A 15183-nucleotide genomic window follows, 5' to 3' on the forward strand; every position below is an offset into this window, starting at 1 on the left:
GTGCGAGGTGTACTATCACAGTCCCGTTTCGAGGTACCGTGGTGGTACTAAGGGCATGGTAACATGTTTTGGGGCTGTGTCTTGTGGGTACAGTGGTACACCTCTGGCCAGAGTAAAACTATTCGAATAGTTGTGCCCGCGGTCATGGGCGGGTTGAGCAATGTTTTTGGTGATTAGTCTCACACCTCTCACAATAATAATTGATGTTATACTGGTAATAATTTGCTTAGCTCCTAGTATGGAGTTAGATCTGTACAGCCGGGTATGGTTGTTCTGGATGGTTGGGCCTGTGCAGCATGGGTGTGTTGTTCGGTGTTGATTAATAATGATGATTAATTACTATACTATTTTATAATTCTAAAATGTTTGAAATAATCAATCAAACCTCAGTTGAAGAAGTCGCAAAGGAGAAGACGTTTGGCTTATACCCCAGTTGAGCTGCCTGTGGGAGTGGAGCCGGAGCTTCGCTAGACCGTTAATCCGCTGCTATTTTTGTTTTCTTTTGTAAATATGTAACGTTATTATTAAGATGGATTTGTATATTAAATTGTTAGTTTGTGTACCTTGACTGATTCCTGGACGAGGATTTTATGCACAAATATGTTCGGAAATTACTAGTGAATTTCTAGGCGTGAGAATTTACCTCCTGGAATAGAGCCGAAACCGAGGTGGATTCCTAAGGATTTAACGGGTACTCAAAGGAGGAGGTTGCAACGTCTTCGGGCCCAAGAATTGAGGGAAAGAGAGGCCAAAGGGCAAAGGGATAGGAGATTCAAAGAGTTGCAACCACCGCCTACAAAGATGTGGAGGCGTAAGTCCATAGACATTGTAGAATCGGTTGTTGTAAAGGAGAAGGAAGAACAATCGGTTGCTAAAGATGAGTCATCTCCAAAGGAAGACATGGATGTCAACATGGTATATATGTTGCCTATGGAGTTTTGTGCTATGGATAAAGCCGAGGTTGCTCAATTTTCACTAGGTCCTAAAGATGCGGTTTTGAGAAGCCCGGTGAGTCAAACCGTCTTATGAAGCCTCTCTATCTCAAAGGTCATATTGATGGGAAGTCGGTCTCTAGGATGCTAGTGGATGGAGGTGCCACCGTGAATTTGATGCCGTACTCGTTGTTCAAGAAGTTGGGGCGTGGAGATGATAAGTTGAAGAAGACCAACATGATTCTCAATGGCTTCAATGGTGAACCAATAGAGGCAAAGGGTACCTTTTCGATGGAGCTTACCGTGGGGAACAAGACGCTACCAGCCGCTTTCTTCATCGTCGATGTGCAAGGTGTTGGTATTTCTTAACGACATTACGAGAAATATAATTCCCAGCAATGGCGCAGAAATACTCCTGGTATATTATGGTTACAGAGTTTATCTGCAAGCGCACGGATATACCATTCTAGCATTTCACCCGAGAGTATTCCAAGGGTATTGTATTTATTTTATCCCGTAGGAAGATCATGTAGAGAGAACTTGACTAATAATTTATATGTTACATGTGATAATCATATTCTAAGCAGGGGTTAAGATAATCCAAGGGTAGAGTGACACACAAGCATCAGCTACTCATTCTCATAATATATTATCTAAGCTAAGTGGAAAGAAAAGAGAGAGAGAATCTATTCCGATACTTCTAATATACATAGTATACATACATTCTATACTTCTAATATACATAGTATACATACATTCTATAGTTAACCGATATACTAGCTAATACCCTCTATCCGATGCCATCCTGGTACTTCGAGAAGCCACCCCTGACTGCCGAGTTCCTTACGACAGACCGTTATGACCATATAACCGGGGCTCAATACGGAGGAATACCCTCCCCAAGGAATTAAGTTAGGATTATATACAGGCGCGGAGGAATACCCGTACTAAGCTGTCACCATCAGCGGCCCACCTCTCATTCGCAACATATAACCCTAAATAATGATATCCCGTAATCTAGACACCACGTTTAAACTACCAGATACTACTCTAATATCATCGTCATGACATAGAGTAATTGATTAAGCAAACATTATACCCGCACCAAAGCATCTCCCAGATAAGCTAGCCGTATATTCTGTATAACAAGAACATAATGTAAAGTAGATATTCATATACTTGGAAAGTATTTCAATACCATAAATGTATATAGAAGAGTACTCTAATAAAAGTACAAAGCTTACAAAAGAGGAAAGGAAAGCTACTAGAGCCATACCCAAACTCTTCCGAAGGCTTCTGGACTCCTGATTTCTACTCTATTCCTATTACACCAGCTAGATACTACTAAACTAAACTTGAGAGAAATAAGAGAGCTCTTACTTGAGGTGTGTGAGTGAAGTGAGAAGAGGAGCTAATTTTATAGGCAGGTAATGACGGTTGTGACGGTTGGAATGGTCGGGAATACCCTCCAACCATCATTGGGGATCAATCCCAACTGTCCATCCAAACCCTGCATCCATCGGCGCCACGGGAGGTTCGGCCGAACCCTATGGTTCGGCCGAACCATGGGCTGGCCCAATCCAGCCCATCTTCGACTAGCGGCCTCCTATGTTGTTCTCCTCCGTAGACTTGTAAATTTTGACCTGATAAGTTGTGTCATTTCTGAGTTCTTGGCCCATTCATACATAAGTCTAATTCTCGACATCGTCCGATTGATTTATTGCCTGCGTTGATGTCGATTCTCCTCCACTTTATTGTTATTCTCTGCAAAAGGTTAGTATACATAATACTAGTGGAATATTATTATTCTAACATATTTATGCATTGCAAGCATGGCTAGTTCTCCTCTTATTTTGGTAATATTGACTGTCGAAACGGATCGATAACGACCGTCAACACAAGGTAACTACAATGTTATTTTGGGTCGTTGTTGGATCCATGCCAATTGTTGTGTGCCTTCTACCTTGCATCAATGTTTAATTCAATGGGACGGTAATGATGTTGAGATTGTTCAAGCGGTGTCAGGCCCCAAAATTAAAAATTTGGATCCGACTGAGATTAATATATCAATCCCTGGATCAGTAAATATTGATACATAATATACAACTGGTCCTTTATTGCATACGTTAAAGTTTACAATACTAAGGTTTTACAATAATAGGTACTCACCTAATTAAACATAGGTAAGACTATTACACAGCGGAAGTTTTTATACATTCTGACTAGGGAGGTATAACCTTTAGGGATTTTCTAAGTTATCGGGGTCATCATAGTAATAATCATAGGGGTCCTCCTCTTGACCCAAATCTGAAAATAGGGGTTTTAAGAGCAAGGGTGGGTATTCATAATACCCAGCAAGTTACCATGGAAACATGTTATGCATTGGCATGGAGTAGAGTTCTTTGCAAAAGGCAATAATAGACAATCTGGAAGTATTAAAGCAAGAGTTTATAAAAACATAGACTTTAAGTTTCTAACCAGGGTACTATATGGGTCCCGGTACTCAATTCCATGAGCACGGCTATTCGAATAGTTTCATAAATATTCTACTGCTGTAGATGTACGCTTTACCCGCGGTTCACGACTTGCCAATATTCATTAGCTTAGTCACGGCCCAGTATTAGGTTATACACAATTGTGGTACCTGTTCCATGAATTCAAATCCTCATGCGCTCTGAACGTATCGTTATCAGCAGTGAGAAGAGATCTGGCGTTCCCGAGGTATTTAAGGGGAACTGATCGTATGGCACCACGTCATCTCGATCAGGGTTTAGAATTATAATAATTTATAATTTATACTCGAGTATCATCGACCATTTACCTGTACATGGTAATGGTAAGATCAAATTGAGTGGCGGGAGGCCACGTTCGAATTCTTACCGATGAACGCTTGGCTTGACCATGGATGAAAACATCTGGCGACATGTTGGCGCCAATCCGGACTCGACGCACGGCGGTGGCAAGGGTTAAAACGGTTGGCACGGCGGTGTTTGGTTTGAATTGTGAGAGGGGAAACCACCGTTTATCATCAATCCAACCGTGTGGCAAGAAATGGCACGATTCACCTCGGGTAGAAGCAAAATCGGACTCGGCGGCGACGTTGGACGGGTGTGCATGGCGTCGAGCGGCGGTAACTTGCGGCGGAGGTCGTCCTGGCTTCGTCTTCATCATGATTGGTGCGGCGGCGGTAGTCTAAGGGCGTCGAACAGCTAGCGGGGCACCAAGGCGGTTGGGCAAGCACGAGCAAGCCCGAAGCCGACGCGAAGTCGAATGCTAGGGAAGCGTGCGCAAAGGGGAGGAGAAGGCAAAGAAAACCACGGTTTTGAATGGCTTGTGGTCCCCAAGGATTGGATGGGTGTTGGGCTACTCTAGTTGGGCTGGGCATTCCATCGAACACTTTGAGGGCAATGAATAGTGTTTTCAAGAATTTTTGAATATTTCCCTAGGAAAGAATGAATTTAATATATAAGTTTGAAAGGGTTTCACTAAGGTTTAGAGTTTAGCAAATTCTTACTAATAAAAGGGTAAACTAAGGAAATAAACTAAAGTTTGAAATTTGAGAGAATTTGCTAAAGTTCACTAAGGTTTAGAATAAGGGAATAATTAGGGTAGGGTAAAGGAGTTCTTAAGAAATAATACTTGAACCAAAAATGAGAATAAAAAGGATTCAGATAAATTTTTAGATTATACTAATCTAGTCGAAAGCCAGCATGATGCAGTTAAATTTTAGTTTAAAATTTGAGGATGTTACAAGCGGATACATCGGCCGAGGTTACAATGGCCGATGTTACGTTTGAGTGGCGTCATGGTAATATTCAATGCTTATCAGGGATGGATCTTTCTAGCTATGATTTTATTAGTATCTCCAATGGCAAATTTGTACCCATCTCTGTAAAGCTGGCTAGTTTAGCACGGCTTGGCCATATCAATTTGTGTAATGAGTAAAGAAGCTAGTTTAGAGTGGTTGCAAAAGAGGGTGCAAGAATATCGGTCTACAAAGAACGATATTGGTAAGACTACTGAAGATTTTGCTGAAGTAGAGAATCTTGGTAAAGGATTTACATCGGCCGATCCATTTGAGGAAGTAGACATAGGTGATGGAACTAAGCCAAGGCCGACTTTTGTAAACAAAAATATGAGAGCCGATTACAAGGTAAAAATAATCGAGCTACTTAAGGAGTATGTGGATTGCTTCGCATGGGAGTATCATGAGATGCCGGGTCTTAGCCGTGAGCTTGTTGAGCATCGGCTTTCAATCAAACCGGGTTTTAGGCCTTATAAACAATCACCTCGTCGTTTTAATCCTTTGCTATATGACCGAGTCAAAGAGGAGATTGATCGGTTGTTGAAGGCGGGGTTTATAAAAATAGGCCATGTCGTTATCCGGAGTGGGTTTCTAGTATAGTCCCGGTAGAGAAGAAGGGGAGTGGTAAGATTAGAGTTTGCATAGACTTTACATATTTGAATAAAGCTACTCCCAAAGATAGAATATTCTATGCCTATAGCCGACATGATGATCAATGATGCCTCGGGTCATAAGGTGATTAGCTTTTTGGATGGTAATGCCGGCTACAATCAAATCTTTATGGCAGAGGAGGATATGTACAAGATGGTTTTTAGGTGCCCGGGATTTGTTGATTTGTTTGAGTGGGTTGTCATGACTTTTGGATTGAAGAACGCCTGTGCAACATATCAAAGGGCAATGAATTTGATCTTCCATGATTTGCTAGGTATTATCTTAGAAATCTATATTGATGGTATTTTTGTCAAATCGGATGGTATGGAGGGACATATAGCCGATTTGAGGTTAGCTTTTGAGAGGATGCGCCAGAATGGTTTGAAGATGAACCCACTTAAATGTGCTTTTGGTGTGTCGGCGGGGAAGTTCTTAGGATTCATGGTGCATGAGAGAGGAGTTGAGATTGATCCTAAGAAGATAGAAAAGATTTGTGATTTCAAAGCGCCGACATGCAAGTAGGAAGTTCAAAAGTTGCTAGGTAAGGTGAATTGCTTGGGAAGATTTATTTCTAACCTAGAGAGTAAAATTAATGCTTTTGTCCCTATACTTCATTTGAAAAAAGAAGCCGATTTTAGTTGGGGGACAAAACAACAAGAGGCGTTTGAAGGGTGAGAAGAAGTATTTGTCTACTCCACCCGTGGTGCGAGCGCCGAAGGCTGGAAAGCCATTTTGGTTATATATTGCCTCCGAAGACAAAGTCATTGGTGCTGTTTTGACACAAGAGGAAGATGACAAGGAATATATTATTACATATTTGAGCCGCCGTCTTTTGGATGCCGAAACAAGGTATGTCTTTATAGAGAGACTTTGTTTATGCCTATACTATGCTTGTACCAAATTGCGGCATTATTTTTTATCTAGTAAATGCATAGTTGCTTGTCAAGCCGATGTTATTAAACACATGTTGCAAAGGCCAATTCTAAGTGGGAGAATTGGCAAGTAGGCATATGCTTTGATTGAATAAGATTTGGCTTATGAACCTTTGAAATCTATGAGAGGCCAAATTGTAGTTGATTTTATAGTAGACCATCATGTGGATATTGCTTATGAAGAAAAGGTTTGTTTAGTTGAAGTTATACCTTGGAAGATTTATTTTGATGGTTCTTCTTGCAAAAAAGGTTGGCATAGGGGTAGTTTTGTTTTCACCCAATGGCATGTGTTACGAAGCATCAATTCGTTTGGAGTATTATTGTACAAATAATCAAGCCGAATACAATGCTTTATTATTCGGCTTACAAGTGATGGGGTTGGTTGGAGCTAAGCACGTGGAAGCTTTTGGTGATTCGGAATTCGTGGTGCAACAAGTTGCCGAAGTTTACAAATGCTTGGACAGATCACTAAATAGGTATCTTGACTCATTCTTGGATATTATTGCCAATTCTGATAATTTTGCTATTAGATATATTGCTAGGCATGATAATTCTAGAGCAAATGATTTGGCACAACAAGCATCTGGCTATAATGTGAAGAGGGGATTATTTCTGATATTAGAACAGTCGATGCTTGATTTTAAATCTTTGTGCAAAATTGGCAAAGTTGCAGACCAGGGGCGGTCTGACCGGCGTTGCGCGGCCGGTCTAACCGGTTGTCACGACCGGAAATAACCCAACGGGCTTTCCTGACGTGCGTGCATTAATCCTTGTCCCAGGAGGCAAGGTACACCAAAAGTTGATACAACTCAGAGTTTAACAAGCGGAAGCGTATATAAAATTATTACATGGGCAACGAAGGCCCAGCACACTCAAAGACAACGAAAAACAGCGGAAGACTAGGGCGACGGCCACAGGCGCTTGACGGCAGGCACGAGCTAGACACCAAAGCCTTCATCTTCCAGGAACTCCTCATCTGGGCTTGGGAAAATTAAGCAAGACTGAGTACAACCACCGTACTCAACAAGACACACCCACAAATGCAGAATAAATGCAAGGGAGTACAAGGAAAGTATAATATAGAGGGTTAGGGTTGCAGTAAACAGCATTTAAAGACATTTAGTTGCTCAAGGCCATTTTGTAAACACGATCCTAGAACTATCCAATATTATTAATCAAGGCCGTGAACCCACACGAACCTGCCTTAACCCAAGGCCTACGATGATTCGGACCGAACTGGCAACCCGACCCTGGGTCCCAGCTCGTCCCAAGCCAACCCAGGCCAACCATTCCATATTTTAGTTGTTGAGCAAATTTTAAGAATTAGAACACTGACTTGGGTACATTGCTCGGCTTGCCCATATCCGAGGGCTCGGCTATTCGAATAGATTATACTCTGATCAGAGGTGTACATCTTTACCCACAAGACACATCTTCCTCACGTGTAACCACGTGCCACATACCACCACGGTATACGGACGGAAGACGTGACATAGTTTCCAACCCATCCTAGCCTTAGACAAGAGTACCGACCCAATCCCGCCTACGGCCGGAACCCCCGGGACAGGCAGACGGAACTGAGCCCCTCGCAGCAGGGCACCAACCCTGTGCTTTTTGACATCTCGACTACCGGGCCGCAGCTCGTGTAGCCTTCATTTGCCCTGGAGAATGTCCATCGACCCCCGACTTCATCCATCTCCAATCCGTGTACTTTTGTTTATGACTAGACTGAGCCACAAACTAAGCCTTACCCACTAGACATGTGGAAGTACGGTAGTGCTTTGCAACAGAGGCCCGAGCTTAATCCTTATAGTGGCCGGGGTGCTACTTCCCACAACTGGCATGCACCCAAACCCCACCGAAAACAGGTTTTAGGGGTTTTGAAAGAGGAAGAGAGGTGTATGACCAATTCCACCATAAACCAACAATTCCATAGTATCCAGGTGAAATGAATATTTCCCCAAAGTCTATAGTTGTAAAACCACCTAAGGTTACCTAATTAGATTGCGAAGCATCTACCTAAAATTACACTAGGGATACCATGAGTAGAGTGTCCACTAGTTGGGGTTTTGTTTACCTAGGGTGAACAAGGTAATAATAATAACAATAACAATAATAATATGGTCATAACAAAGGTAAATAGGCATGGCTAAGTAAAACAGTGATGACGCGGGAATTTAAATAAAGCGATAATGCAATAATTTAAATCAACATAATTTTATAAAATGGGATTCAATATGATCAAGATGATGTGTCTTGCCTTGCTCGTTTTCCCAATCGACGGCTTCGACTTCCACGAAGAGCGGATCTTCCGAAGCTGCAGCGTCTACACGACCAACGGAAAAGAAAAAGGCTTTAACACTAAATAACTCCACATAACAGCAGAAACAAAGCACAAAAATGGGTTCTTTACATCTTAAGGAAAAATTAGAGACTTGAACGGTCCAATTCCGAGTTCAAATGGCCAAGATATGGCCATTTGAAGTTTATATGCTCTTTAAATGGATATTTGCGAATTTCTTCATTTAATTTTCAATTAAAAATCCTATTTATTGCGTCAGCCGAGGGAGCGGGCGCGCGTGTCGCGACCGGGAAAATTGCCTTTTCCCGAACGCTAGTGTATTAATCCCCGTCCCAGGAAAAGCCGGGGTACACCACACAAACATGATATAGAAGACACATCTTTATTATATCGATAATATTTACATTATTACAAAGGCACTTCAGGCCTGACAAGCAAAAATAAACAGCAGCGGACTAGCGGCCTACGGCTCCATCTTCACAGGCGCTCAACTGGGGTATAAGCCAGGACTCCACCTAAGACATCTTCTCCAAAGCTTCTCTTACTGAAGGGGGGGAAAGATTGAGCAAGAATGAGTACAACCACAGTACTCAGCAAGCCACACCGGGGATGCATAATTAATGCAAGGGAGGTACAAGGGAATAATAATATAGGGATTAAGTTTTGCAGTAAACAGCATTTAAAAGTCACTTAGTTGCCCAAAGCCATTTTGTAAAGACGATTCTAGAGCTACACAGTATTATTAAACAAGGCCGTGAACCCTCACGAACCTGCCTTAACCCAAGGCCTACGATGATTCGGACCGAACTGGCAACCCGACCTGGGTTCCAGCTCGTCCCAAGCCAACCCAGGCCAACCATTCCATATTTTAGTTGTTGAGCAAATTTTAAGAATTAAAACACTGACTTGGGTACATTGCTAGGCTTGCCCATATCCGAGGGCTCGGCTATTCGAATAGATTTACTCTGATCAGAGGTGTACATCTTTACCCACAAGACACATCTTCCTCACGTGTTGCCACGTGCCACATACCACCACGGTATACGGACGGAAGACGTGACATAGTTTCCAACCCATCCTAGCCTTAGACAAGAGTACCGACCCAATCCTACCTACGGCCGGGATACCCGGGACAGGCAGGCAGAACTGAGCCCCTAGCATTGGGCACCAACCCTCCGCCGTATGACATCTCGACTACCGGGCCGCAGCTCGTGTAGCCTTCATTTGCCCTGGAGAATGTCCATCGACGCCCGACTTCATCCATCTCCAATCCGTGTACTTTTGTTTATGACTAGACTGAGCCACAAACTAAGCCTTACCCATTAGACATGTGGAAGTACGGTAGTGCTTTGCAACAGAGGCCCGAGCTTTAGTCCTTATAGTGGCCGGGGTGCTACTTCCCACAACTGGCATGCACCCAAACCCCACCGAAAACAGGTTTTAGGGGTTTTGAAAGAGGAAGAGAGGTGTGTGTCCAATTCCAACATAAGCCAACCATTCCATGGTGTCCAAATGATATGAGAATTCCCAAAGTCTAAAGTTATAAAACCACCTAATGTTGCCTAATTATTCAGCAAAGCATCTACCTAAATTTATACTAGTGGAACCATGAATAGAGTACCCACTAGTTGGGGTTTTTATTTTCCTAGGGTGAACAAGGTAATAATAACAATAGCAATAATAATGTCATAACAAAGGTAAGTAGGCATGGCTAAATAAAACAGTGATAACGCGGGAATTTAAGCAAAGCGATAATACGATAATTTAAATCAAAATAATTTTATAAACTGGGATTCAATATGCTCAAGGGTGATGTGACTTGCCTTGCTCAGAGAGAACGGCCTTCCGAACCTTCGGCGACGACCACGAACCACGCTTCGGGAACCTCCGGAACGACGAAAGCTACGCGAAGCACACAAGCAAAGCTACAAGCCTATAAAGAAGCAATAACAATACATAAAAAGAAAGCACAGGGTTCTTTAGGTTATAATAAACATTAGGAGACTTGAACGGGTCGATTCAGAGTTCGTATGACCAAGATATGATCATCCGAAGTTTAATGCTGTTATATGGAGATTTGCGGATTATTGTAATTAGGTTTTGCAACTATAAAACAGGTGTAAGCGCTAGCCTGGAAAAGACAGGAAGGCTGCGCCGTTGACGTGCGGACCCCACATGTCAACCTAAAGGACCACGGTAGACCGGGTACACAGAGACGGTCCACGGGTCGACGGAAGCGGACCCCGTGTGTCAACCGAGGCGAGTGGCCGACAAACGGACTCCACTAGACACCACACGGGTTGCACACGTGGAAACCACGCGGCTACCGAGCGGGCACACTAACACGGACACCACACGGTCACCACCCGCACACGTGAACGACTACCGACACCGGTACACGGGTACCGGGGTCGACGACCGCACAACGGGTACGGGGCGACACCGAAAGGACGAGGGCGGGGAAGCGAGAGGACGGATCCTTACCACCACGCGACGAGGCGCGGGAACGACAACGACGAACGGGCGCGGCGGAGACAGACGGGCACAACGGAGACGAACGGCGAGGGGACGGCTTCGGCGGCGATCCTTGGACGAAGGCGAGACGCGGCCGGCACGATGCTTGACGACGCGGAGGCGAGGACGAAGACGATGACGGGGGCTGCAGCGACCTTGACGAAGCGAGGACGACGAACGGGAACGGCTTGACGGAGGGACGAACGCCACGACGACCGGGAACGACGAGAGGACGACGACGACGACGACCGGGGCCGGCGAGGAGGCTACGAGGGCAGCCGGCAGCGGCTGTACGGCGGCGAGGATGGCGTGGAACACGCTGCTACGATGACGATGACGGAGGCGGCGCCGCGAGACGACGAGCCGGCGAGAGGGAACGGTGAAGACGACGACGGACACCGGCGGTGTTCAGTCGGAGGGGAGGCGAGGCCGAGGACGACGTCGCGGCTGCGATGCCGAAGATGATGGGGGTGTGGCCGACCGGTGCACGGCGTGGAGGGACGGGCGGCCGAACAACTCCGACGAGGCGGATGGAGGGGCTCGCGGCGATGGCGTTCCGGCGAAACCGAGGAGTGGACGAGGTGGAGGGCTACGTCACCATGCCGAGGGAGGGGACGGCAGCGCCGGCTGATGCACGGGCATGGCGAAAGGGGCAGCCGGAGGAGATGTCGACGAGGAGGAAGGTGAGGCCGGCGCGGGCGACGGTGTTCCGGCGGAGTTCGGGCGAGGAGGAGGTGATGCCGGGGATGAGAGCGGCGTCGTGGAGCCGAGGAAGGTGGTGGCGACGTCGGCCGGCGCTCCGGGGACGTGGCAGAGGCGGCCGGAGGCGGAGAAGTGGTGGCGACGCCACTGGACGCCGGCGAGAACGCGTCTCCGGTGCTTTCCCCGCGAAACGGAGGGCTGACCGAGGGAGAGAGGGCAGCTGCGAGGCCGAGGGAGAAGACGGCGCGGCCGGGCGGCGCTCGGGCGAGGAGAGGAAGGCGGCTGGAGGTGGCCGGCGCGAAGGAAGGAGGAGGGCGACGGCGGGGATGGGGCTAGAGACCACGGGGAGGCTCGGGATGGGGTTAAAACGGTAGAACGGAGTGCGGGGATCCCATTTTATATGAGAGAAGAGGGAGCCGGCCACGGGGGAGGTCGGAACGGCGACGGAAAAGCCGGCCGGCGGCAAAGGAAGGCGGCCGGACTTGGCGCGTCCGTTCCCGGCGATTGGGGGCGCCATCCAAGGGGGAATTAAGGGGGAAATGAAGAGGATTCAATGGGGTTTAATTTCCCCTAATCAATTTGGAAAGAGCCGGCTTGAATAGAGCGGATTTAGAGGAGGAAGTGAGCTAGGGTTCACGGGAGAGGGAGAGAGGACGGCCGGGCGGGAGGAAGGGGACGACGCCCGGCCTGGCGCGTGGGACCCACCGGTCAGGCGGCGGCGTCAACGCGCGCACGCGCGCGGCACGTGCGGGAGGGGAGCGGCTCGGGGGCTGGGGCGGCTTGGGCCGGCGGCCGGCCCAGGAAGAGAGGAGGGAGAGGCGGCCTGGGCCGGGCAGGCCGGGAGGGAAGAGGGGGGGGAAAGAAAGGCAGCCCGGGAGAGAGAGGGGGGGGAAAGGGAGCTGGGCCGAGAGGGGAGGAGGCCCAAGAGAAAGAGGGAGAGAAGGAGAGGGAGAGAAAGAGAGGGAGGAAAGGGAGACTTTGGGTTGGGCTTGGCCCAAAGGAGGAAGAGGATTATTTTTAGGTTTTTCTTAATAAACTTTGTTAATTGTTGTTGTTGTTTAATAAATATTTCCGGTGCTCTGAAAATTCAAGTAAAATTTGAGGGCTCATTTTAGACCAAGGAGAATTTAACAAAAATTCTCCGGGCCACATTTGAATTTTTCTTGCACGTATTTTAGTGTTTGCCAATTTCTTTTTCGCATTTTAATTAGTTCTATTATTCCTTTTAGCGAATGACTTTTATTTCGGGATGAATTTATCAGGACGTGACAGCGCGGACCGGGTCCACGGGAAGTGGGGCCCACGCGTCAGCCGCTCGGTCCACGGTGGACCGGGCGCACGCGGCTGGCGGCGGTCGGCGCCGTGGGTCCCGCGCGTCAGCCGCACCCGCGGGCGCGGGCGGCTGACGGCCGGGCCCACTTGGCAGCCGCGAGGGCGCGCCCGAGGGCGGCCTCGCCGGCACGGCCGACGGGAGGAGGACGCGCACCCGCGCCCCGATGGTCGCCGCCGGCGACCAACGGCGCGGCGGAGCGGCACCCGAGAGAGAGGAGGGAAGGGGGAAACGAACGGAGTGGTCCACGGCTCACCCCAAGACGGCGAAGGCGGTGGAAACGGCGGACGGAGCGGAGGAAGACGGCGGCGCGGCTCGGGATGACGATGACGACGATGCTCCGGCGGTCGGCGGGCGAAGCGGAGCGGCGGACGGGGTCGGCGACAACACGGCGGAGCGGACGGAGGGGTCGCCGAGTAAGGAGGAAGTCCGGAGCGGCGGCGGCGGCGGAACGGAGCTCGGCGGCGACGGCGGAGAGAGAGGAGCACGGCGCGGGCACGAAATCGACGGCGAGAGCGAGCGGCGAGCGGCGGAAACGGAAGAGCGGAGCTCGGGGAGCAATTATATAGCACCGAGAGGGGGAGAACGCGGCCGGAGAGGAAGGAAACGGGCGCGGGGGTCTCGGGCTCCATAGATGTCGCCGGCGAGGATTACGGGATGAATCCGGACGGATCCGAGGGAGAGAGAGAGGGGAAATGAGGGGGAAACGGGAGAGGGGATCGCGGGGAGTGATTCCCCCCTCATTAAGGCGCGCGGGGAAGGCGGGATGCGGCGGAATCCGCGGCGGCGGCGGCGCTAGGGCACGGGCGCGGCGGCGGACGCGGCGGGAGGAAGGCGATGACAGGTGGGCCCCACCTGTCAGCGAGAGCAGCGGGCGGGCCCGCCTGTCAGCGGCGCGCGCGCGCGCGGGGGAAGAGAGAGAGAGAGGGAGGGACTGGGCCGAGCCGGCCCAAGAAGGAAGGGGGGGGGGAAAGAGGACTTCTTTTAGGGTTTTCTTTTTATAAAACCTTTTTAACTTTGTTTATTTCTTTTCAATTATTATTTGTGCTCTGAAAATTTCACTAAAATTTATTTAAGCATTTTAGGCTTTTAGGAAATATACAAAAATCCTCCAAGCCTCATTTGACTTTTATCTTTGCACATTTTAATTGTTGGAGGCTTTCACATGAATTTTAATTATTCTTTGCACAATTTCGAGGATAGATTTTAGAGTCGATTTGGGACGCGACAAACCTACCCCCCTTAAACGGAATCTCGACCCCGAGATTCGGAAGAACTGGCGAAGAGATCGGGATGGGCTGCCTTCAGCTCGTCTTCGCGCTCCCAAGTAGCTTCTTCTTCGGCGTGATTGCTCCACTGGACCTTGCAAAAACGGATTACCCGGTTCCTGGTCCTGCGCTCCATGGTGTCCAGGATTTTCACTGGCTTCTCCACATACGTCAAGTCTTCGCGAACTTCAATTTGCTCTGAGTTGGCCTGCTCGGATGGCACTCGAAGACATTTCTTGAGTTGCGACACATGGAACACATCATGCACATTGCCCAAGGAGGCGGGCAACTCCAGCTGGTAAGCGACTTCTCCGCGTCGAGCGACGATACGGAAAGGTCCCACATACCGAGGTGCGAGCTTCCCTTTTGTCCGAAACCTGTGCACCCCTCGCAATGGCGTGACCCGAAGGTACACAAAATCATCCACTGCGAATTCCAGATCACGGCGTCGGTTATCGGCATAACTTTTCTGCCGGGACTGTGCCACCTTTAGATTATCCCGAATGATTCTGACTTTAGCTTCAGCTTCTCTCAGGATATCAGTCCCGAACACTTGGCTTTCTCCAACTTGGTCCCACAATAGCGGTGTCCGGCATTTGCGCCCGTACAACGCTTCATAGGGTGCCATTTGTATGCTGGCTTGATAGCTGTTGTTGTAGGAGAACTCGGCATAGGGGAGACTCTTATCCCAAGTCTTCCCGAAGTCTAGGACACATGCGCGGAGCATATCTTCTAGGATCTGATTTA

This window comes from Oryza sativa, chromosome 5, assembly GCF_034140825.1.
Source record: "Oryza sativa Japonica Group chromosome 5, ASM3414082v1".
Taxonomy (NCBI): domain Eukaryota; kingdom Viridiplantae; phylum Streptophyta; class Magnoliopsida; order Poales; family Poaceae; genus Oryza; species Oryza sativa.